Source organism: Nesoenas mayeri (assembly GCF_963082525.1).
Source record: "Nesoenas mayeri genome assembly, chromosome: 13".
NCBI lineage: Eukaryota > Metazoa > Chordata > Aves > Columbiformes > Columbidae > Nesoenas > Nesoenas mayeri.
This window is the reverse complement of record NC_137550.1, coordinates 7,252,927-7,280,484: the sequence shown is the minus strand read 5'-3', so window position 1 is coordinate 7,280,484 and position 27,558 is coordinate 7,252,927.

Below are 27,558 nucleotides of genomic sequence, written 5' to 3'. Positions count from 1 at the left end.
ATCATGATTAACACAGACCTCTTTCAATAATGAGGCTTTCACAGTTTATCAGCATTAACTCCAGCATACCCAAGGCAATTCTGTTAGTAGGCCCTTGGGGGTTGTCTAATCAACCTTTGAATTAAGTAACCCTTCAGAATGTGTTCTCTGACACGCATAGCTCTGATTCTCTGCCCTTATGCAGGATTAACCTGCTCAAGTGGTCTACAGATTCAGTGGTGCCCACCAACAGCTCATCACCTACTCCAGGTCATGCAGTTAATGGAACTTGCAGGGTTTTTTTCCATCAAGAGATTTGGGGTTGGCTATGGGCTATATTAATTGTTCTGGCAGCAGTAGCAGCCTACTTCTGCCTTTCCTGTACCAGTCTGTTATGAGACGGGGTGCATCCATGATTTGATGAGAGCAAAATGATGATCATTGTGGGTCCCTTCCAACTCAGGACATTCTATATCCTGTCCTGTTCACAGCTGAATCATCCCACATGGAAGACGTGTCTGGAGCTGAGCTGGTGGCAAATTTTCAGTATATTTAGTTCAAGGACATCTACCTTTCTTTTCATACAATTTGAGTTGTTAAGAACAGAACTGACATGCTAGGTACATTGGTCCATGTGGGGCAATATTTGATCTCCAACAGTGGCATTTTAGACTAGTACTGGTTTGGGTGGTTGTGTGAGTGCAGTCACTTTTGGTTATCCATTCTCCTTGTAGTCCTCCTGCATCCACACTTAATATATTAGGGATGTGAGATACATCTCTACCTCATCCTTTTACTGTGTATTTTGGTAGCACAGGATTATACAAACAACAGCTCTATATTCAGATGGATATGTTGCCTTCATGATTTTGAAAATATTGTATATCCCCTTCAGCCTTTTCCTTTCCAGAAGGAAGAGATCTTTGCCTTCAACCTTCTCTTGTAAAAGCAACTGAGTTCCATTCCCTTGGATCAGTTCAGTTGCCCATGTCTCCCACCACTGTATCTTCTTGAGATAGAGGCCAAAACTGTTCCCAGTAAAGACAATATGGTGTAGCCTTGTTAAGGATGTTTTCACCAATACTAGTAGCAATATGCCTTGAAGCCACCTGCTAGTGTAGGTTCTTGGGATTTTTCTGGGCTTGGTCTGCACCAAAAAAAACTGCAAAACACAAAAACAACCAAACAAAAACAAACCCACTGAACAAAACAAAATGAAACAAACACCAAAAAACAACCAACCAAAAAACCCAGAAGAAATAGAAAAACCCAACTATTTGTGGGAAATGCACTATTATTTGGTCTAGTTGTTTTCATTTTTCATCTTTTCTGAGATAGTAGTGTTCTTAAGTGAAGACAGGATAACCTCAAAGCAGTAAGAAACTAGCAGGCTTTTGACTAGGGACAGATACTGTGGAATGCAGTACATACATTTTTAATCATTTTTGTTTAATTATTTGCTTAATAAGTATTTAATCATTAAACAATTTTAAATATAAATTCTGTTGCTTAAACTTTAAAGGTGTCTTTAAATTATTTGTTTTCAGGTCACTTTGATGTTTTTTCAGCCTTGCTAAAGACTGTTTCTCGGAAGAGTACACAATGCATTAATAAGTGACTGTGATACGTTCCTACAGAGAATTTTCCTGCTTACTACTGGTTGCTGCACCATCTGTCTGGCTAGCATATCTGTAGTAGAGCCCTTAAGATACTCCAAAAAGTAGGCTACACAAGTGAAATATTTATCAAGGTATTCAATGCTCTGACTTCACAAGCTTGTTGATTAGGCTCAGAGTTAACAGTTATTTAAGTTATATTGAAATAAAACGCAAAAATCCCTAACCAACCAACCAAACCACAAAACCAGATAACCAGCCTTGCAGTTAAAGAGGTTTATGAAAGACACAGGTAATGAAGTGAACTGTGCTTGAACTGATTACACTGAGGTCACATCATAAGTGAAGTTACTGACAAAGCAGCATCCAGGCCTTCAGTCTGCACACAGCTCAATGGCATCTGTTGGCCACATGCAATTCAAAAGCTTTTCTAAGGAATTCATGTGTAAAGCAACTTTTCCCTTGAGCTGCTGTTGTTAGAGAATGGCTTTCAGAGACTGCACTTCACGATTCTCATCCTTTCTAGATTTCCTTTCTTCACAGAGGACATTACCTCTCACATAGGGTTTCCACTTCAGAATGATTTTCAGAGTCTAGATGGATTCAGTGTTTTATCCTGAAATACGATCTTCCCTCTCCAGAAGAGCATCTGGCTGTTCTCATTTAAACTGAAGATTGCTTCATTTCTTTAGATGCATAGATATCCTTTGATATTATCTCCAGGCAATGTCTTGATCAATATTAGTTAAAATGTTTCATCTGCTTCTTGTTGATTCAGGTGAGAATGAGTATTTCATTGAATCTCAGATTTTCATCAATCTGTTTTGGTTTTTTTTTTTTTTTTAATTAAAAATTATTATTTCTAAGCTAGATGAAATACATGTAGCTCATTACTGGCTCTTCATTGAGACAAGTTACAAGGGAAAGTTAACAAATTTGAGATGATTCCCAACTGCTTTCTACTAAGCATGTCAAAATAGCTGTATCTTTAAAGAGCATGACTCAGCAGCATGCAGAAGGAAGAAATACAGCTGTTACTGTTAGAAACTTCTTGTTTACAGTTTTGTAGAGTAATCTTCTGCATAGCTTTGGCTTGATTCTTCAGTGCAACAGGTACTGAGCGTGTTTATTAGCCATGCTAAGCTCATTTGGGAGCTTCAGCTGTGGGCAAACAGCCTGGTTGGGTATGTTGTCTTTCTCTGCTGGTGATACCAACGGACATTTGAAGTGGGAAGTGTTTGTAGGTAAGTCAGAGCCAAAAATGAGTAAGCTGGTGCTGTTAACAGCTTGAAGAGTAGAAGGTGTGATATAAGGACTCAACTCTAAGGAAGCAATGTGCTTGTTGCATTAGTGCTCCACCTCCATGGTGGTGCAAAGGGGGAACAGAAGGGTTGAGGGCAGAAACATGTTGCAGAGTTTAAAGTGAGCTAGAGGACTATCCAGACTTTCAAGGTTAGAGGTTTTCCAGGCTTTCAAGAGAGTGTGTTTCTGGGTTTCCTCAGAACCCAGCATGAATTCTGTGAGGGAGGAACACAGGAATTGTATTTGCACTAATTATGTATGGGTTCATAAATACCAATCCGCCTTTGTAAAGTAAGTTTTTAACAGCAGTGGACATGTCATGGTTGTTTGAGGTATTTAAGTAAGCTGGTGACTGTTGAGAGCAAAAGAAATGTAGTGCTGTTATCAAATTGGTTTGAATCTCTGAGAAAACACTCTATAGTATCAGCTTAAGAACTCTTGAATACTAAGTAACAGCTTTTTAATGATGGGATAGTGAAAAGTATATTTATAGTACTGTTCTTTGTGTATAACTTGTTTTGCAGTAGTAGAAAAGGATGATCTGTGGTGCTCAAAGAGGTAGAGACAATCCAGAACAGATTAATAGGAAATATGTGGTGAAGAACAGAAATTATGTGCAAATAATAGACATCAAATTCATTCATTCATTAATACCAATGTAATAAATATAATTCTTTAATAAGAATTAAAAATCTTAAGATGTAGAGCCTGTTAATATCAGACTCTTGAGAAGAAAGAATATTGTCTGAAGCCAACAAGACAGAGTTGTGTCAGATTAACCTAAAACTTCTCAATGCCCTCTGGAAACTTGTGTATGGGAGATATTTCTAGAAACTCAAAATAGCCTCAACCAAATGACACTGACATAAATACTGTTTTCTGCTTAACCGTGAATGCGGCCTGTCATTATATATTCTTGGTTCTATGTTACCAAGCCTTTCTTTGTTTAGCACCTGCTCCTCTCCTGACTTTCTGAAGACCTCCCACAACCTAATTCAAATGTCCCGTCTGGCTTCTGGTAAGATCCCTGCACGTTGTGATAAAGCTTTATTAGTTTCATTAGACTTTCATTACAGAATAATCAGGATCATGCTAACAAATCTTCTTGTTATTGCAGTATAAATCTTGCATCATGGCTGCTTGTTTCTTAGTTGTGAGTAGCTGAATGATCTGCAAGTACAATAGGTAAATAAATCTTTGACGGGCAAAGGCCTGTCAGACTTGTATTTGTTTTCAGATAATCCTGAACCTCTTCCTCAAGCCTTTACTCATACTTATCATTCGATGAGTGAAATAATTGAATAGCTGTTTCACATGTTGTCTATCAGCATCCTAGAAGGTACCCAGTAATTGGTTAGAACAGGAGATAATGGGAAGCAGTGCTGCTCTAAAAAGCTAACCTATAGGTAATAAGCAGAGCTTTATTTCTCTTTTACATTTGTTTTTGTATCTACTATGAAGAAAATATGCCAAAGCTTCTCTAATACAGGTATCTTACATAGATGTTTCAGGTTCTATATTCCTACACAGTGTTGTAATTAAAGAAATTACAGGGTGACAGGATGACTTCTAACCTTCTAAAATGTGATAGCAATTACAATTACAATTCTAACCTTCTTTTGATGTGATAGCAATTTAAAACCACTTCAGAGGTGTGATCATTTGGAGAAAAAGCAGAGAATCATGGTCAGACTTGTGATATAAAGGCAATCTAAGTTTCAGTTAGAAGTACTCAATACTTCTTTTGTGAGTGTGGTTTTTTTTTAATACGTGTGGGATTTCAGCAACAACATTTTTCATATACTGGTGATCTCTGTGTGATGCATAAACTTGCATATTGTGTTAACAACTACTGTGAAATTTATCACATTTTGTACTGTGCTTACACATCCTTGTCCTCTAATCAGCATCCCTGCAGATTTCTTCTAATGTGGGATCATTTTTAGCAACTTTTTTTTCATATTTATGCTTCTAAAGATGCTTCCCTGAAAATGTATTACTTTGGATTGATTTTTCAAATGTGAATATGGATTTAGCTCTATGGTTGTACTCTCAATTCTGTACTCAATTCTGATTGTGTAGTGTTGAAACATTGAACGGGACAAGAAGTTATGTTTACCTTACAATGGTGTATTACTACATCTCTACATTAATGAAATATAAAGGCAGTAGTGCTGCTCTTGTTGTGGTAGTTTTGTTTGTTTGTTGTGTTTGTGAGTTTTTGTTGTTGTTTTTTAAACAAAAACTACCAAACCAAACAAAAACATGCATTTCAGACTATGTCTATTTCTAATCAGCTAATACAAATTTGCTTATGATACTTAAGGAACTGTGAGCATAGTTCAGCTCTTTATGCTCAAAATCATATTTTGGAAATAAATTCCTGGTTTTGGAGGGGCAGTATTTTTAGTTTAAATTTATGGACTGTCACTACAGTTGTTCCTAGTTGTTTTCTGTATTTTTCTTACTGATTGTGTTACAGAAATAATTTAATGTGCATATGTTGCTCTGTGTGCCTAGCATTGCCTGCCTGGTATTCTATTACAAAGCAGCTCATACTCTCTGCCGCTTCAATTTGTGTTTTCGCTTTTTGCAATCAAGGAACGCTATTTACTGTATTTTAATACTGCTGTGGTTGAACATATTTCAAAAAGGATTGATTGGCTTTTGCTTTAAGAGATTCCATTATTAAAATTTCTGGATTTTTTTTTTCAGTACCAAAGCATTTTAGCTGAACGTCACTCAAATCTGCTGCATATACAGTCCAGGGATCAACCAGCTTTATTTCAGAAGACAACCTGATGCACCCAAATGTGTGTTCTGTCATTTGTTCTGCAACATCTGTGCAGGAATAAAATGGTTGGGGTCTTTTCAGTGGTGCTAAAGAGGACACTGTGCAATTTCTACACCAACTGTTCAGATGATACAGTTCAAAAAAGTTTTTCGACAGCAATCTTTCAGGAATTTTACCTTATTTATCTTAAATGTCTTTCCTACAGTGATGTACTTGTGTGTTTATAAATCCTCCTTTTATGTACACATTCATAGTTTAATCCTCCTGTGATTTAGACGCTGCCCTACTCAAATATTTCTTCCATGGAAAGTAAAAACTTGAACAGACTGTTCAGTTTTTGATAAATTTTTGGAGTTTCATATTGCTTTGAGAGGCACATACTTATGATGTATGATGACACCTATATCTTAAAACTGAGGAGTAGGATGGGAATGCGGAGTAATTTCATATTATAAACAGACATGCTCAGAATCTTCAGAAGGAAACTAATTTGTATAAAAAAATAATAAGGAAGAAAAGCAAATTTATAGAACAGAGTAAGGTGACTACTTTTTAAACTATGTAAATGGTGAGTTACTTGTCTTCATTTCTAGTTTTAATGTTTTATTTTATTTATATTTATGTATCATCTACCTACATTCCTTTTCTAGTCTAATTAATTTTTTTATAGCATAAATATTTTAAAAGTTTGAAAGCTAGGCAAATCTACTGTGCTATATTCATTTGGAATTTGATTATATCGTTTTCTGCTTTCTTGAGGGAAAGAGTTGAAGTAATAAAGAGGAGAGGGGGGAACGCTTTAGTTTAGTTGCACAGAGGCCTCTGACGGACTCACAGGAGAAATTCTGAAGTACCACTCAGAGTTTGAGTGGTTTGGTCCTGTAAAACTGTTTTGCTATGTAAAGAGTATGAAATACCTCTGAGAAGTGAGATACTAGATGTTTGGTAGTAAATAGATTAATCCTACTGACTTTTCCAACACTAGGAAGTTCTAGCACTGTGTGTCTGAGCACAGAAGAGGGGCCGCTACTCTTGCCCTTGTGGCTTCAGTCTAAAATCTTTGTGTTGCTCATAGAAACATATTTGCAATTCCACATACCCTTCTACTTATATCCAATAAATTCAGGATTTATGGCTTAATTTTCTGCAGCAAGAGAAGGTAAAATACTATTGAGAAAAAGAATGAAGATAAAATAGGGAGGTTTCAGCCTTAAGAGAATCCTCTCTTCAGGCTTGCAGTTTAGTTTCTTAGAAAGTAAAGGCACGTCCTAAAATGTGCCATTCCATCATTCGTTATTGCTCAGTAAATCTGAAAACCTGGGTAAAAATAACATAAGAAAGTTAAATACCTGAGTGTTAAAACTGGTATCTCATTGACCAGTCATTTGTATTAACCAGCCTTTTTCTCATGAATATATGCAATGACTGTGAAACAGGAATTATATTAATTGCTGGTAAGTGAAGAAATTGGTCTATGTACTGAAAACACCTTGTTGATGGGTATTGATCATCAGCAAAAATAAGCATTTGTGTCAACACACTTTGAGAAGAAAAACTGTTGTAAGTGCTCTTAAAGCCTGAGATAATTTTGAAGTCAATTACTAACTTCTCTACTGTTATGGTAAAAGAAACAGTTCTTGGTTTTGTTTTGTGTTTGCTTGGTTTTTGTGTTTTTTTTTTTGTTTGCTTGGGGTTTTTTGGTGTGTCTTTTTTTCTTAATTATTTTTTTTGCTTTTTGTTTTTGTGGTTTTTGTGTTGTTGTGTTTTTTTGTTGTGTTCTTTTTTTCTTCTTCTTCTTAAACCTTCAAAACCTATAGCTGACTTTTAGATTTATGACAACATTTCAGCATCTCATGAAATCTAGTTGTAAAATCTGCAATATTTCTAATGCCTTCCTTTACTCTTTTATTTTTTTTCTACCATTATTTAATAACGTTTTGGTTTTCTGAACTTTAAAAAGGTTACTTATTTTATTTTTTATTGAAGAAACAATTGATAAGAAAACAATTGCATTAAAACATGGAAAAGCAGGGTGTTATTTTAGCAGAATAATAAAAAGTGGATGTTGTGAATACCGCTATTAAATTTTCCCAGGATTTATGTATGTAGGTGATGAGTTCTTGTCCTTTTGGAGCCACATTTCTGAAGGACTTGGAATTTTCTTAGTAATCCCTTCTGGATAAGTCGCTTGGTTTTTTCTATTATAGAGTTTGTGCTCTTCACAGGTCTTAAACTTTTAAACTATTAGGGATCCAATATTCCATATTTCATATATTGAAATATCTTGAGATTATAATTATCTAATTATAAAAGACTGAGATACCAAATGAATAGAGAGACCTATAACTTGAAATATCAACATATAAGGGATTTCTTCATATTCTCAGTATTACCCTGTATATTCTAAGGCTCTTTCACAGACTTGGGGTTTTTTTTGTACTTGCAAATCTCATTGTTCATTTTACCTTTCCCTGTGCTTCTCAGTACCTTTCTTGGTAGTTTATGGTTTCCTGGAAAAATTTTTTAGTGTGTCACTTTGCTTCATACAGAACAGCTATTCTCAAATATTTCACCATTTGTAGCTGCACTAATCTACCCAACTGTAAAAATATACACTGGTAGAAAGCTAAACAATTTTTGCAGACTGTCAGTGCTAATCATTTGTTCTATTTTGTTATAAGAATAAATCTTATTCCATTGAGTTTCATAGAAAGCCAAGTATAGTACAGAAGAGAGAGAATTTGAGGGCAGGTAATGATATAGTAGTTTTCTCTGGAAAATATTATTTCTGTGGAAGATGATGTACCTATTTTCATGAATTTCTGTGATTTTTTTTTTTTTTTTTAAATATTTAACATTCTTAAAGTTTCTGGATTTTCTTGTTTTTCTGAAGGAATACATGCATGGTGTGAGAAATCCAATTTTCTAGAGAAAACAAGATCATAATGGAAACATAGAGAATTCCAGATAGTTCTGTTTATTTTGGGGTGTGTGTTTCTTTGACCAGCAGTATTCCATTGAAAATACTTGGGGAAAAAACTGTTAACTCTCCTTCATGTCTCATTAGTCTTTACTAAAATTCAGAATTGATCGGTGACTCAGTCCCTCAGAAACTAATGCTTTATTAAAGTTTCAGTTGTTTTGAAATTCTTGTTTAAAACAAGATTCAAGTAGGGAAAATCTGTTCTAACAATAGAAAGAAATAGTTACAATCTTTGAATGTTTCCTCAGTACTCACTGCGTTTCCTGCCTAATCTTTCATGGCTCCTTTATACGACACCTGTGCATAAGGCTTAGGGTGATTTGCCATGTGCTTGAGAAGTTTGTTCATTATGTTTTATTAATAATTGTCTTTCTAATACAATAAACAATCAGTGATACTGTTAGGAGGAGAAAATCTGGATTTAGAAAAGGAGAGAGGGAGAGGGGTCTCTGCCTCTCCATCTTCCTTATTTGCCTTCTCTTTAGGGGGATTCTGTCTCCCCCTCACACCCCTGCTATTTTCTTTCTCTTTTACTTTCCTTCTTGGGTTCAACATCAGATGTGTTAAGAACTCAGGCGCTTCTCTGAATGTCTGCCAAATCTACTAAATTACTCTGGTGCTCGCAACAGAAGATGTTATGGCAGCTTTTGGAGAATCAGCTGGAGAAGAGTCTGTTGCTGCAATTTTTTCCTGTGGGATGCCAGGATGATGGAGTGTTCCATGCTACCACATAGAGCTATAAGCTGTTTGTAGTCTAATATTTACAGCGCAGAATACTGAATGCACAAAGACATGTCATTTTACAAAGTCGAATTAAAGCACGTACAACTGGGAAGATTTCATTGCATCCTCTAGATTTGAATTTACATTAAAAAAGATTCATAGAGTGATGTACTTGTCTATAAATCTTTGCATGCTGCTAAAGCCATGTGAAAACCAGTATGTGTTGGGGTTTTATTTATTATTATTTTTTATACTGGCAAAGCAGACTAAAAGTGTTTGAAGAAATAAATGGTCCTGGGTTTGATCAAACCTTTCCTCACAATGCATCAGAAATTGTTTACTTTAGTGTTTCTGTCTGAACCTTTTCTAGTCCCATCTTTGTTTAGTCCTGATTCCTGTGGCAGAGCATGAGATCAAGAGTCACAGAGCTGCACTAATTGACAATCATGATCTGTTTTGAACCACAGAATCAATTGCTTTGGATAATAATCTCTTCTGTGTAGAAATCCTATGTAACTTTGGATTCTTGGTGCTGCACAATGGCCAATGGTATTCCAGTCCTGGGTACTTTTGCCATCTATTGTACTGCCTGAATAAGGGAAGCCTATCGGGGTGGTTTTGCGATACGGGTTTCACTAGAGAGTTGAGTTGCTTTTTAATGGTAGGAGCAAGAGAGAGACAGAGGAAAAACAAAACCAGGAATGGCTTTTAAATATGGACTTGTTTGAACTATGTTTTATAACTTCTGTTGAGGTGAGTGCATCTTTAGATTTTCTCTGTATAAATGACTCACATGTATGTTAGCTTATGTTTACTTAATCTAAATGTGTGTAATGAAATAGAAAAAGGAAAAAGTTAGGTTAGGAAAAAGATTAGAAATATGTAACAGAAGATTAGAAATATGTATTCACCCTAGAATAGGACAACAGTATAAAATAAAAATGTGTTCTTGTTTACCTCCACTAAACAGTGGTGCTCACAATAGCACTCTGCTAGTGCAGGTTAAAAGCACTGATACATGAATCTTGCAAAGTGTTTTCACTTTTTATTTTGCTAAACTGTTCTTGTGGGATTTTCTTCTGTTTTCCTTAGTAGTACACCAATAATGGGAGAGCGCAACTGGTTTTAAACTGTCAAGAAGCAAGAGCTGAAAATGATATTTTGGAAGCAACACAGAACTACTGATGCTGCCACCAAGCGCAGTTAGCTCTAGTTGCAAGTTTTTCACATTTTGATACCTCTGTGCATGAGAACTGTTAGGGATTTAAGATTGCAAAGGTACTGTTTCTGCTTTGATTTTTGGCTTGGAATCTTACATGAAGAATGGCATCTTAGTATTGAGAAGTCAAAATGGGTCTTTGTCAGCTCATGCCTCTTTCCAACTGCCATAATTAGATGTACTGGTATATTTAGTATCTAGTCAGACAGTTATGTGTAAAGGATATCAATTTTCCAGATTCCTTTACTTTTTTAAAAAAACAATAAACCTCATGAGAGTTTCCTGCCTCTTATTGTGGTTCAAATTTTAAAGGGTTTTTCTGGCATGGGATAAGGAGAGAGGAGGGTTTGTAGAGCTGTGTTTTGCTTGAATACAGATATAACCATATTAACAAATAATCATTAAAAAGGGCAGACTAGAGGAACAGAAAACACTTAAAAGATCAAACTTAAAATGAAATATATGCTTGGGTTCATTTGGGTTCAGTCACGTGGCACAATTTGTATCTTGGAATAAGCATTAGTTACTATTACATCAATTATATAAGAGAAAGTGTTCTTTTAAAGGATAGCTTAGTTCCTTAGCTTAAAACTCCTTTCACAACCTTATATATTCTTCCTTTCACACTAAAACATATAGTACAGACTCTTGGATGCATTATTTCTTTTAGCAAATGTACTTTACATGCAATTTTAAAAATGAATAATGGCTGAAACAATTTTCCTCACGTTATAGTCTAAATTCTGCATAGCCTTCTGTTTTGTCATCTTGATCAAAACCTAATTGTCCTGGGTTTGTCAGGTTTAGGACAGAAAAGGCATGATAAGGCATGATTTTTTTTAATTTTGGTTACTAGTTCTGCTTTTTGTTTTTCCCTAAAAATAAAGGTTGTTTCTTAGAATATATTCTGTGTATGATAGCCTAATTTGTCACTAAAGCGCTTCCTAAAAAAAGTAACATTTGCAAAATAGAGACAATATGAGCATTAGTTTGTCATAAAAGTGGTTCTTTGTGCGTTTTCTCAGGATTGTTTTCGTTGTTTTAGCCATTCATGTTTACTTTGTGTTTCTTATGCGGATTATCCCCTGTTTATGTACATACACACACATGCACATTCTCTCCAAGTTCCTTGCAACTGCTCTACTGCTCTAGTGTTGGGAATCAATTAATCCCAATATAGAGCAGTCTACAAACAGTTCTCTCAGAGATCACCTCACAGTACTTTTACTGAGTGATAGTTCCACTTTTTACTTGTTTTATAGGCATCTGTGTTGAAGTGTTTTGACAAATCGTGATATGATTTTATACCTTTGTATCAAAATAATCTCCAAATAGTTAGACCATACATGTGAGATGTATTTGATTCAGATTTTATAAGTCTGTGACTCAGGAGGTTATAGCTTCTGAGCAACAAAACAGTTTCTCAAAGAGAAGAAAAAAACAAGTTCTTTGAAAATCAATGTTTTGAGTTCTCTTGAGGCTTATGCTTTGAAGCCTGCATTTAATTTACTGCTTGTCTAGTGGTTAAGTTCCTGTCTGCCTCTTCTGAGTTAAGTGAGCTCAGTCTTCTGACTCAGCAAGCACCTGCTCACATAGAGGCAGAGGCTATTGACACTTTAATGAGATTTATGTATTTGTTCCTATGTTTGTTCCTTTTTCCCCATTTCTTTCATTCCAGGGTAAGAAAAATGCATTTTCTGTTAAAGCCATCAGCTTCTTCAGAAATGTACCATTATGACCTTTTCATACTTTGAGAGTAAACACTGAATATACAAAATACAGTCTCAAGTCTAGGACACTGTGCCACATCTCAAGGTGAATACACACATTCAATTGCAAAGGTCATGAGGAGGAGTTTTAAGCCATTTTAAATGATAGCTGTAGTTTGGGTCAACTGCAAGCAGATGAGTTCCTCTAAGATGAGCTGAGATCCGGGAGGTCAAGGAGGGTTGGATTCTTCTGTTTCTACTAGAAACTGAGCTTCCTGACTTTAAGCTGTTCCCAGGCTGGTAACTCTCTGTTAATAGGTACTGAATTTGCCTTTCTGAACTATTCCAGAAGCACTGTCCAGAAACATGCAATACAAAACAGCTTCTCTGTTTACCTCCTCCTGCCTTAAGCGTCCAAGAAAAATAAGGTTATTACTTCCACTTTGGTAGGATCATACAAAAATTATAGTATGATTTGTAGAACTCAAAAATTAGTGACATCGAAGATGCACAGTAAAAAAAAATCCTTCCAGAAATAAATAATAGTATTGATGGTCAATTTTGGTCACTTAATACATCCTCTTATCTAGCCAAAAACTTGGGTCTGTCATCTCTGTGAAGATAGAGAAGTTTGTTTGATGGGAGGTGTGTAAAACTGTGTCATCCACTGCATGCTTACTACAAAACAAAATTAATTCTAGTTTGAAACAGTTCTTACAGTGTGTAGCAGCTTGATGGTATACACTTCTTAGTTTAGAAAGCCCATTATCCCATAAGAAAGACCAGGTAAAGTTAACATGTAAGAGGAGGTAGCTGTGAGGGGATTTTTCCACTCACTTAAGAAAACCAAAGTATTTTGCAAGGTAATATTCCTAAATGTAATGACTTAAGAACATGCTGAGAAGGACCAGAAGGAGTAATTAAAAAGCTGGCATTACTGCATGAATGAACTTTATTTTCTGGTTCAGATTACTTAGAGAAAGTTCCGTGTCTGTGAGGACTGGGGGGGAATGGGGGTGGGGCAGGGTTGGGGAACAGTTCTAAGTTTTGTATTATGCATGCAGATGTGAGGGCTTCAGGTTGTTCAAGACGTTAGATTGGTGGAATACATCCTGGGTTTATGACATGGAAAAGCATGAATGACATTACCATTTAATCAGACATTTCAGAACGAAGTATTTGTACTATATTGAATTCTTGGAAATCCATTTCTTTTTTCTTTGAGAAAGTAAATGCCATTACATTTTATTATTACTTTAATTTCCATGTACTCTGTCTTCTGCTTCATACTAATGAAGACTTTATTCTGTTTTACCCTGCTGCTGTCATCTGTGCTTTATGGCAGAAGCTGAATGTAGGTCTTCTAATCAAACTGGACCAGGTTATTATCATTGAGACCTCTTAACAAAGTTTCAATTTTAGGGGTGATCAAGTAGCATAATAGAAATATTCATGTATCCATGAAGCCTAAAGTAATTATTTTAACCTTTAATGTAAAGTTACTAAATCTCCATGAATAGTCACGTTGTGTGTATATCCAATATTTATGGATTTTTTTGCTTGTTTGCTTTATAACACTGGGTGTTACTCTGAACTCAAGTTTTCTAGGAAGATGTTTCAAATATTTCCAAAAGACAGAGTCAGAAAACTTAATCTGATACTAAGAGTGAAGGTGAAATGAGACAGCTCCTTTAGGAAAAAAATCAATTTATTTTCATTAGAAAACACTACAGAGATTTATAATCCTAAACGATAAGTAATGTATAATGCTTGGATTTGGAATTTTAATTATATCATTGTTGAATCAAACACTGTGCTATTAATTACCAGACAGCAAAAGCTAACATTTCATTACGAAAATTAGCTCTAAGTTTGTGCTGTGTCTTTCCATTTCAATTCTGTGGTGGAGACATAAGGGACTAGATGCACCCAATACCCAAATGTATGTTTAACTCATTTTTTTTGAACATCGTAAATAATATGTCTTAGTATGTAGATGTGTAATGCGTAGCAACAGAAGTCATCTTCCTATAATCCTGCCTATAGAAGTCTTAACCACAGAGATGAACCAAGCTCTATTTCAGAACTATTTTGGGAACTTGAAAGATTCCACACAGGTTTTCATGCTGGCACAGGCAAGGGTAACCCATTGGGCTTACTCCAAGTTTTTCCTGAAGCTTAAGAGTTATAGTCTTCAGGTTGTCCTAATAATTTATTTATTCTCTTACCAAATAGTTTGTTGAGTAATTTGTAGATAGATTTGAGACTCTTGTGGCACAATTTATGGTATAGGTGCTCACAAGAAGATTACCTCTGGCTTCTGACCTATTTCTGAAAAGTAGAACTTGTCTGCCTAAAATTTAAGTTCTTTAGATGTTTGCCAAGATTGGTAAGCAAGTTTTTATAGACTTCTCTGTCTCTAAAAATAAGCAAACCTTGTGTATATGATAATGCTACACATTCATGTACATTGGCCTATATGAAAATAATTTAGTGCATGTCTTCTGGATAGTGTCATACTCATTTCTTTTTTCTTTTTGTAACAAAAGCTGAAAAATTGAACACAGTTAAGAGAACTGTCATTCTGTAGTATTGATCTTGGTCCAAAGCTCCTTAACATTTAGGCTGTGCATTCTCAGATCCCCAGGCAGTACAAATTTGATCCAGACTATATATGAATATGTGATATGATTTCTGTTCTGTTATCTAGAACAGATGATGAGGATTTCTGATGGGCATAAAATTAAAGTAGAGCAGATAGAATGTGATACAAAAGCTGGTGTAAATGCTCTTAGGCTAGTGCTTGCAGTCATTTGGTTGGCATAATCTTAATCTGTCCCTAAATGTTGATTTACTTTGTCTTGATACATAGATTATTTTCAGGCATGTGTTTTCACTGTGACCTTTACAGTACCTGAGATGGATAGTCTATAGAAACACAGGCATGTTCTCATCAGTTTAAGTCACATCTTTGCAGCAAAGGCAGATGTATTATAAAATGTGTTTCTTTCCAACTTCCCTTGATTCTTTACCTCTGTGATATCCATCTGTTTGTTCCACTTCCTCTGAGTTTCACCTTGTTGCCCTTGAGCATCTCCCCTCCTTCACTGCAATTTTTTCCTGCTAGAGTTCTAAGGGATTGTCTTGCTGTTGTGCCTGTGTTTTGCTATTCTTTTGTGACCTCTATTTCTTCTGCTGCTGAAGCTAATGTTTCCCTTTGTGACTCACCGATGGGGTTGGTGCCCCCATCCCCCTGTTTCTCCTCTGACTCCATTCTTTCCCTGCTGCTGAGCACAAAATAAAAATGGAGTGGAAAGGTAGATTAGCAAGTAAACTGATCAATGACAATTGGATAACCTTCCACCCAACCTGGAACTCCCAAACTATGAATTTTGCTCCAATATATCAGCCAAAAATTGAACTCTATAGGAAGATTTTAAAAAGAAGTTAGTAAAAAGAGCAAAGAAAGTAACCACCACAGGGAGCTCCTACTGTTGTGTCTATTTCAACAGAACATTAGGTCTTGGAAGCTGTACTTCTAATGCTTTGCTTGAAAAATAACTTTCTTTTATTCTCTCAACAACTTCATGCCCACAGGACAGACACCAACACTGCGTAACACACCCCACACAACAATCCCATGCCAGGGAGAGGTCTCGTACTTTGCTGAATTCTTCACATATGTGTAGCAATACCTATTTGCTGGACTGATCTTACTGATTGCTTAGTAAGCGAAATAAACAGACATATTTTTGCGGTATGTAATTGCTTGAGAAGAAAACAAAAGAAATCTGCAAATTAATTTCTATAATCAGATCAGAATACCCCTTGACTCTTTTCAGAATATGTTCTAGGATAACTGCTTAGCTAAGGTGGTGTTTTAGGCTTATTTTTTGCTTTGTTTGGCTTTTTGTTTGTCTTCATTTTTGTGTTGGGATTTTTTTTGGTATGTTTTGTTTTGGTTGTTCATTTTTCCTAATACTGTTTTGCTATATGGCATATACTGAGGAATAGCAAGAGAGAAGAAAAAGTAGGAGGAGATGAACTGGAGAAGGAGACATTTTTATACATTTTTGCTTGACCGCTTCTTCGTTCAAGTATTAAAGCCTAAGGCCGTGCTTTTGAAAAGCCTAATGTCCATTTAAATATTGAAGTAGCAACGTATTCTTTAGACATATTCTGCACATAGTTAAATGTGACTCTTTAAATGTGTTTCATATTGGTTATCTGCAATCAGTAAAGATTTCTGAAAATTTATTAATCTTTCTGTGATGAAGAAATATGTGCTGTCCTCCTTTAGCATGAGTCCATTTCTGTTCATACTGGAGAACCTGCATTGTAAAGAAACAAATCCAAATGTTGAAAATGAAAGTATTTTTCTTATTCTTCATCCCACTTTTTTATTCATTCTTTTCCTTGCTTTATCTTGGTAAAAAATGGAGGATGATTGGAACACCCAAAGGGATGAAATAATGATCTCGATGGGAAGTTTGCAAGCTTGGAGGCACTGCTGTTATATAAATGTGCATTGTGGACCTGTATAAATCTCTATGCCAGTGGAAACCAAAGCGCTGCAGTTGGTTTTGCTTCATACTAGTTCAATTTGCAGATGTGGGGTAACCACAGTAGAAAGAGAAAATGATGAAATAATGTGATTTTTAAGCAAATGTTTATTCATGAAGTTCCCATTTTTCTGCTGGTCCTGCCTGGCTGACTGGTCTCTCAGCAGGTTGTGTAACGAACACCACATGCTGGAGTAGCAGGCACAAAGCAGCAGTGGTGAGGCATCTGTTACATAGTCACAAAAAAAATTTAAAATACAACTCAACTGGAAAAAGAAGTATATTTTGTAGACTAAAGACTTCATTATTCTTTCTCCATTTTTAATATAATGGGGAATAAACTTGCTCACTGATGGTAATAAATTATTTCTGATTGATGCTACAGGAGGTTGGTTGGTTTGTTTGTTTATTTGTTTTTTGTTTTTTTGCTTGTGAAATGATTTAAGAAAAATGTTGTTCATTAAAGAAGTGAACCTTATTTAGTGTTGTCCTACAGGAATAATTTAGGACATAAGATATATGCGGTACGATGAGAACTGAATGGCTTCTCATACTATTGCTCTTTGAAAATAATGCTATTTTCATATCTCTTTTGCTACTGATGTTGCCTGTATAACTATTTTTAAGATTAATTTGGGCATTCTGAAGTATTGATTTTGTGGCTCAGTGTGACTCAGGAAAACTCTTCTTAGATTTAGGTAAAATTAGGTGATGAAGGACATTCTAGAAGGTGAAAGGTATTTTTACTGGTTTGGCAGATTTGGTGAGTGTTTTGTTGTTTAATTTTTTAATCTTCTGCCTCATCTTGAGGTGTTTATATTTGATTGAACTGCACTATGATGTTTATAAATAGAAAGAATTTATTTGTGATACCTTAATGAGATAATTCTTGACGTGACTTTTTTAGAATTCTAGAGATGCGAGATAGATATCTATGTGCTGGGTTATGTAAAGATAACTTTACAATGCTACTGTTAAAGTAGTGTTAATGCACTTGAAATTACCTTCAGTGGAGCATGGTACTGTGAGATTATTTGCAGTCACAAATACCAGATAGTAAATTTATAAGTATCATAAGAACAAGAATCATAAGAACAATTTTTGGTGCTGTTCCTCAAGAAAAAGTGGTTTAAATTTCTTGTACAGTCTAACATATAACTATGTCAACCATATTTATTTCATTTCGAAACACATCCTTCACAGGTTATTTACATGTGCTGCCTTTCCCGATTGATAAACATTTTAGGGCAGTGAAAATGGATTTACAGGTGAGTGTTTTGGAATGTAGCAGTACTGTATAGGCAGAGTTTATTCTCTGCAGTAAAGCCAGCATTCTCCTCCACATTCTTCATGAAGAGATGAAGTCTTTGATTTTTGGTCTACAATATTTTATCTTCTGAATAAGTTGATCACAATCTTATTTGCTGTAAGAAATTACAGGTAGACCACTTTGCACAGTAGCAACACAATATTTTGGTTGAATCTGCAAAAAATGTATGTATTCTGATGACTGAAATCAACTCACCACTCCAGCCAGGGCAGACTGAGCGCCAGCCTGACCTCAGTTGTTAAGGGTTTGGTTACAGGGAGTAACCCTATCTGAGTAGTATGTTTGTCACCAGCATCCTGGATTTTCCCTTATTGTGTTTAACTCTTGAAAATAACCAAACACATTGTAAACAACCCTGTGCATCTTGTTCTACACTTGAACGGACATTCTGTTTATATGTTACCTTGTCAGGTTCTCCCGTGCAAAGCAGTTGCCCACCCATGTTAATACACATAATTTTTTCTCTTTTGCTCTTTAGTGAAATCAGTTTAGTCTTACTAATGCTTGTGTGTATTTTGTTGTGTTCTTAAGCCTGTGACAATTATGAATGACCAGATGGCATTGCACACATTTTTAGCTCGAATGATAGACACTTAAAATACCATTGCAGCATGGCTAGCCAGGCAGCATAGCTGTATGATCAGCAGGAAAGACAGTAATTTTGACTTGTAATGAAGCTGAAGTCAAACTTGAACTGTAAAGCATAGTAGTATTTGAAGGAACTCCAAAGCCCTTGCATGATGTTTAGTTACTTAAAACTTTTGGTAGTTTTCCTACAGTTTTGCCCATTGAAGACAGTTAATTGGCTTTTCTATGCTGTTTACTCATTCTGAAAGACTTAAAGTACTCTAATGATATCCCTTAAAAAGTAACAAACAAACAAAAAACCAAACACAGCAGCAACAACAACAAAACAACCAAAAAGCCCCACCCCACCTTTTATCTCTACTCCAGGCTAAAAAAAACCAAACAACAGCTACAAAATCAAGTCTTCTGTAATTCTGGGTTTGAGCACAGATACTCAGAATGACACTATGAACAAGTTCATTTTGTGAATATTCGGTGTTTCATAGTATAAATTTGGGAAATAATGTCAATTGAACAGAAAATAACTATCTCAGGTTAATAAATGCCTCCTGGTACTCAAATGTCAGGGCAAAGACAAAGATTTTATGTGTAATAAAAGTTGAGGATACTTCAAATCTGTTGAGTGGTGAGAAACAGTGGTCATTTCTGACAATTACTTTTGCCATTCGTTTAACTACTTTGCAACAAACTGATACCTGAACTCATCATAATACAGTAAGGGACTAAACCACTTTGTTCCCATCATTTTATAATTAAAGATTAAATGTGTAATAGAATATCAGAGACCAATTTAAAAAAGACTTAAGTACTCTTGAGGTCTCTGCTTAAATAGTAACCAGCCTGCAATAAAGCAGTTTATGTACTTGGGGCAGGGTGGTTACAGTGGGGGAAGAAGAGGTGGGGAGGGTGACAATGATGGTAGAAAAGGTTCCCGCCTGAAACCATGGTATTAGATTGTCAAGCAGAACTCTTAATAAGCACATACTAAGCATCCAAAAGGTTATAAAGATCGTGAGGGGAAGGAGAAATTATCACATCAAGAGACTTTGTCTCTAAAAATGAATGCTTGCTTATGGTTCTGCTTGCAAAAAAACACAGAAACAAACTAAAATCTAATGTGACTATCCTGCTGAGTAATAGGCTTTGTACTTTGGTCTGAGTCCTGAAAGAAAAAGATGACTAGACTTTAAGTAGTTTCATCAGGTCACCTAATGGGTACCTGGCTTGTCTGTTCTTCACTCTTCCACCAAAAGAGAATATGGAGGAATAAAAATAAATAGGTGAAATACTGGTTCCAGTAGAAAAGTTTGGTAAAAATAGCATCATGAATATTTTGTGTCTAGGGCACCTCAGCTGTCCTGACTGAACTGGCATATCCCTTCACAGAGCCTGGAAGGTATTTATAGCATGTGGTTAGTTCATTAAGTGGAATATTCTTCAAAAATTACAGGCACTCACAGTTGTTTCCAGGGGTCAGACATGAGCACAACATGTTGCTATTGCTGTGTGTGTTTGGCCATCTGATTTCCTTAGAAACACAAATACAATAAACTCAGAGTTTCAGAAATTTGGCTAGACTTCTGTTTTATTTGGGAGAAAACTCTTACTACTTCTTTGCTGCCTTATTTTCTGAATTTTGTTAATTAGCACTTTTCTTATCTCCAATAGTAATGTGACCTTCCCTGACCACTAAGGCTACAACATGTGACTGTGAGAGGTACGCAGATGCTCCTGTGTTACAGAGCCAAGATGACTGTGGTCCTAGAAGAATACTGAACAGGCCACAAGCTGAGATACTTGACTCATTCCATAAGTCAAGTTATTTTCATTACTTTCCAGAAAAACACATCTGTGAAATTGCTAGGTGATTTGCAAATAACTTAGAGTAGGTGAAGAGAAGAATTTCCTAGACTCTTGTTTCCATTTAGTTCCGGGGTTTTTTAAGAGATTTTTTTCATATGATATAGCAATCTCTTCTGTCCTCTGTGTCTTGGACACATGTTAGCACATTCAGTGTACTAGTAGGACTGCGTGAAAAATATACTGGTACACCCCTTTTTTCCACAAATGTGCATTAGATGAGGAAAAATTTGAGGGGAAAAATCTATGTTACCTGGTTTCTGTTCTTCCACTTCCCAGACCAGGAAATAGCATTTTTGTCTCTGGACTTTTCTTTTGCTAATCTATTTGCTTTTTGCACTTTGGCAGGCTTAAAATAACCACAATGTGCTGGTTGCACGTGAGTGGGGAAATAGTCATGTGAAGGAAAAAAGTGTTTTTTTTTTTGTGTCTATTTCCCTTCTGCACACTGTTACGCCCTGTACCAATAAGGTTTTATGTTCATACTTCCTAATTCTTTGTATTTGCCTTACTCTTCAGAAGAGTTGGTGTGAATGTTTAGCATAGCTAGCTCATGGCGATTTACCAATATGCTGTGGTAGCTGCATACTGTTAGACTTCTCAGTGTGACGGTGATGCACGTTTTAAACTGATCAGTGATGCTTACCATGTTAAGCAGGCATATCTTGGAGAAGTTATACAGTCACACCAAATTCTAATGTAATTAAACAGATCATATATCATATTTTGAAATGACTTTAAAGGGCAAACTGAATGACAGTGTTTTGTGTATGACCTTTTAATCTTGCCTACAACAAATTAAATTTTGTCTGCAGAAAATAAATTTATAAAGAAGATGAAGTGTCTTATGGCAAGGAAATCCATTAGCAAGTCTTGAATGTGACTTAATAAACATAGCTTTGTAAGCTTCACAGTCATTTGGCATTATATCTAGTGAATTCATTTGTGTTTGCATGTGTGGAGAGGTGGAGGATGAATAAGAGGCACTTAATTTGATCTCATAGGGAAAAATATTGGATTCTGTGATTTCAGCCACCTCAGAAGTTAAAACTTGTGTATGCAGACTTGAATTAAAGATGGCTTATTGTTTTTCAATTAATGTCACAATCTCCTTTTAGAAGTAGCTGGAAAACACTGTTTTACGAAGCAAGTTATAAAGTCATAGATCTTTGAGTTAATTAAAAATAAGGCGTTCATTTTCTAGGATTGTATAGGAATATTTGTGCTAATGGAAATACCTCTTATTTCATTTCATTGCTGTTATTGTAGACAGCTCTGTAATGTAATCCTTTCAATAAATTTTCAAATTTATTATTGATTTTATTCAATAAATTTCCACCACAAAGTCATCACTGTCACAAAGAACTTCTTCTAACTTTGTTGCTAGGTTGAAAATGCCTTTTAAATTTCCATCGTAGATTAAGTCAAGGTGTTCTATTCAAAAGTGAGAGTAAACAATAAGCAAGAAACAGTAGGAAGGGTCTTGGCAGAGGCAGAAGCATCCGTTCACTCACAGAAAAAAAACAGCGTATATAATAAGGATTAGTAGGATTAAAAGATTAAAATAAAAAATAAATGGGCAATGTTCCGTACAAAGCTAACCACCTTGAGATGGCCTCTATTTCATTTCCAGTCCCAACTCATCTGTAAAGCATTCAAAAAAAAGATGAGATGGATATTCTCTGTTGCCTTTAAGTTGTAAGAGACCTGCACTACTTAGTGCTCTATACTAGAATATTGTTTTTATTTTAAAAATTACAATACAGAAAACTGAGACATTTTGGATGGGTCTTTGGAGAAGCCAGTTTGTCATGCAAACAAGCATGAAATAGTTGTGGGATGAATTATAATGTGAAATACCAGTGAGGTACTTGCAACCATGGAGTAAACAGTGTGGACATATTGATTAAAAAGTTCATTTAAAGTGAAAGAAGGATTTCAAAAGGAGGGAATTGGGGAACTCATTTCACTACAAAATTACAGGCTGAATAGTGATGATACCTTTAAAAATTACAAGTTTAAGTGAGATGGTATAATTAATGGCATAAATATTAGGACTAGTACTGTGTTTATGTGGTGCTACTGTGTGCAACTTCTTGGATAAACAAGAGTCTAAAGAAATAGAACCTTGAGAAATATAAGAAGATTTAGCACTAAGTTATTTTGAGCAAGTACTTAAAATCTGAGTCATTCAGAATGTGATCTAGCTAAAGAGAAATTGACAAGTTCAATGTCCTCACTGCAACTCAGACTTTTACCATTCATATAACTAAAGCTAAAAATTAAAAAGTGACTTGAAATAACAAGAAGAAATTTCAATATTATTGGTTTTGTTTTGTTTTTTTCTTTAGTATCTCCTTTAATAACCATATCAGTGAAGTAGAAAATGGCAACTGTCTTAAAACGTTTTCTTACTTAAACACAATTTATGCCCTTTTGTTAAGAACTCTGTTTCCTGTGACTTGCAAAACGTAGCATTCAGTATGAACCCAATGAATATTATAAGAGATCCTCCTTTATCCTTACTGTATAAATGTGAAGTTAAAATCAATGTTTTCTGTGTAATCCAAGTGGACTTTGATGAAAAGGATATAGTAGTTATGTTTTCAAAAAGGGCACAAGAACCATAACTACCTTAGTCCTTTTGTATAATCTTTTCTAAATCATTAGCAGACAAATGGCTCATTCCACCTGGGAGAGATAGGTGTTAGCACAGATCGCCATGCAGGTTGAGCAGCTACTCTAGCAAGACTTAGCGCTGTAATTGCTACACTAAAAATGCTATTTTAAAATGGTATTTCAGAGCAAAGTGTTTGATTGTAGAGGGGACCTGTTTTGCTAGTATTATAATTTCTGCTCACTGGTTATACCCTTTCCCTGTATTTTGCGGAGTGTTAGCATGAGTAGATTTTACTGTATTGACTATGAGTGTGTTTTAGAGCTGAATTACATGTGTTCTTGCCTCAGCAACATTAGTATTCTATGTAGGCATTTGATCTTCTAAGTGCTCTGTCAGCTTTGAAATATGTGACTCAATACTGTGTTCAAAGAAAAAAAAAAACCATAACCTTATTGAATAGGCTTGTTACTGATTGTGAATTAAAAAAATATCAATAATTAACCTTTTACTACTGAGTGTGTTATATGCTGTACCAGTGTAAGAAATCATTGTGAAATATTCCTAAGAATATTCTGAACTGAGTATTAACTTCGGCATTTCTTAGCAGGTGGAGGCTCAAGACAGTTTTCTTAGCAAACCCTGGCTTCACCCCATAACTTGAACCCTCTTAGAATGGAACACCTGTTACTAATGAACTAACAGGACTGTTGACATAAGAACAGGAAGAAACACTGAACTAACCATGCAGCTCATAAAAAGTTTTTTTTAATAGTAACACCTTAGGTCACAAAAATAATAGGTTCATAGCAAAAGCCTCATCTGGCCTTATGACAAGAACTGTTATCTTTTATCATAACAGAAGTATCCCAATATTTCATTTGTGGTATTGGACTTTTGCTACCAAATATTGGCTCTATGTTGCTCATTTTTATTTCTTGAGAGAGAAGTTTAAGGTAGTAGTCTGCTGCTGTATGTTCTGTGTTATTCTGTACAAAACCACATGCTAGGAATTGCTCAAAGTGAACTTAAACTCTCACAGGGTGACGAATGCAAGGAGCTGCAGAACCTCTGCTTGCTCATTACTTTGAAAACCAGTGGAATTTATTGTCCAGTGAAGCTGGTCTCTTAAAGCAGCAGAGAATTGCTGCACAGAATATGTTTAAGCATTTCTTGTACTGGTCTTTAATGCCAAAGGCAACTGAACATTTGGTTATTTAGGCATTTCACTGCTGTGAAATTTGTAGTTTTTCCTTTTTCATGAGATCGTATTCATATTTTCATGAATTGCATCATTTTAATGCATGCACGAGTTTCCACTGCACAAAGTGGGCTTCTCTGTGATTCAAGTAGTTGTAACAATATTTAAATTATGTGTAAGATACTGTATTTCAGCTGCTGATATGATCATTTATGACTAACCTATTACAATTTGTTAGCACAGAATTGACCTTTTTCTTGTAAGCAAAGGGCACATTTTACAGTTTCCTGAACATGTCTTATCTACTTAGAAGGTTTTACAGAAAAGGAAGATGTAGTGACATTTACTTTTATTCTAGTTCACTGCCATTAACCTCTTCTCACTGACTTCTACGTAGTTGTATATAGTGCTTTATCGAGAGAACGCAAATTAGGCTTCTCTGTGTTTCAATTTGAAGCTTGTTACCTTGCCACATTTTACAGAGCTGCAGTATTTGGATACTTAATGATACGCTATATGTGTTCCTGCCTACGACATACATGTACACAGCCATTTACAAAACACAGCTTCCGCAAATTATCACATTTCTTCATTGCTCTGAAACATCTTTCTTTTAAACCTCCATTGACTTCCCATGAGGAGTTTCTGCTGTTTGGCTTACACCCTTGTACACTGAGAGCTAGATAGGAAACCAGTTTGCATGGTAAAGTTCTTCAGAATATTCATATTTCACTTGGTTTGCTTTTCCATTTATGCCATGCCGTGCTATTTAGTATGCCGAGTGCTTTGCTTTGCACCTCATGGATCAATTCAGCTATGAAGTTAACAAAGTATGGAAGGTTTCTAGGAACACATATTCAACCATGAATTTTCTATACTTTTTTTCCAGCATGTTTAATAGATTTGGACATAAAATCTAAGGCATTTCACAGACTGTTTGATATGTATGGGAAAGCAAAGTTCAAAATGAGGTTTTCCTTTCAGTTAATGTAATGTTTGGAGTCTGTCAGATTTGCTGAAAGATGGGTAGTTTTACTATGTGAGTAACAAAGGAATCGTATCATCCCTCCTCCACCCCTATGGTTAGCCTTCCTTGAATGTGTTCATTAAACTGATAAATGATTTCCAGCAGGGAACATTAGAAATGCTCCAGACTAAAAGAAAATAAAGTCAGGACCACATAGGAAGCTGTCTACAGCAGATTAGGAGCCACCTCAAGTTTTAAGTATTGCTTTGTATTGGTATGCTTTTCCGGTGTTAGTACAATCTCCAGCATTTAACGCTGTTGATGGATTTTGAAACAATAGCAGCAGCGGATACAAATTCAAACCAAATATAAATTATTTACTGCCAAATATTTAGTAGTCCATACTTATTAGCACTCAGTAATGTATTGTTGGATAAGACTGTTTTGGATTTCAGCCTTATCCAGACAGAATTTTTTGCTAAACAATTAGTATGTGGTATGCCATGCCATTCCCTGTGATGTGTGAGAGCTTGCAGAGGACTGTCATTTCCTTTGAATACTTTTTTTGTCCTTTCAAGACATTTATCTTGAAGTATTTTGAACTTGTCTTTGGATTACGAAGCTAAAATAACATAAATTTGTATTTGAGTTGAGGCAATTAATTATGCCTTTCTCATTTGCCGTGTGATGTGGTACTGAACATTGTGCCAAATTGTCTGTATTTGATTTATTCAAAAAGAAGATTATCCTTGTCCTTTTGTGGGCTTTTGTTGTTGTTGTTGCTTTCAGCTGGGTTATGGAATATGTGGGTAACTATCAATGTCCATAGCATGTTTCTTTTTACCCAAATGAGACTTTAAATGAATGCACTTAATGGCTGGTTTAGAGCATAAATTCATACTACTATTTCAAATTATCTTCTCAGTAAGTAATAAAACTAAGAATGCTAAAGATGTAAAAGCTGAGAACCTGTATGGCAACAGCTCTGTTTGGTTTTTTTTTTTTTTTTTTTTTGTCTTCAAAGAAACAGAATTTAGTAGTAATTGACACAAATGCAACAGTATGTAAAGAAGACAGGCAAAGGTTTATTTATTTCTATTTGTCACTTAACTATTTTGTATCAGTAACAGAATAATAAGCTTGATTTCTGAAGTTTCATTTTGAAGCAGAAGTTCCTTATTTATGTAGATAGAAGGGAAGAGATGGGTTTCTGTGGCAGCATTTATTTATTTGCTCCTTTTTGATTAGGGGCAACAACGAAGTCCTTCCATGAATTTTGCATGAGGAATTTTGCTTTTGACAGTGCTTTGCTAAAATGAGATTGCAGCAGATATCACCTTGTTAAGTAGCTATAATAATTTTGCACAACGTAACGACATCTGGCAGATAATGTGTAGCTTAATATCTAATACATTAGGCACGTTACCAATTAAAAATTTCTGTGGCTAAATTTGAAAGGGAGTAAACAATGTTATGGTTGCATACACATAATAACATCTATATATAAAACAATAGAGATGAATCAGGAAAGATGTTTTCTTACTATCTAAAGAATTGTATATCTTGCACTTTTCTTGTCAAAAGGAGAGGTAAAGTTATTTCTGTCCAACCTTGTGTATGGTCTGTAATGCTCATTTCTCCTGAAACAACTGGATGTGTCTGAATTAGATTTTCCTCCAGTGAGTCATTTTTATTCTATGGTTGAGAAAAGCCAAGAAAGATTAAGAAACTGGATATAAACTGGTAGTTACGACACCTATTTGGAACATGGGAGCAGAGTTTCCTGTCTTGCCAGGCCTAACCAAAGGCATCAAAGTGTCTTGGATGAATGAAGGGGAAGATGGATGTTTTTGCTTTTTCATTTGACCAGAACTTCTGTAGTAGGATAGAGAAGCCTTTTACACCTGGAAGCACATTTTGCCAAGATTAGGCCATTTTTAGAGCTATCATTCTCAGGCTTGTTACTAGAATAAGGGACTTCTGAGCATATTGCTTTTGCAGGTGAATAAATTGGAGCTTTATTATACTGCAGAGCTGTTAGACTTATCGTATTGCTGCAAATATCCTTCAGACAGGCAGGCATTTAGACCCTACTTAATGGTTACAAT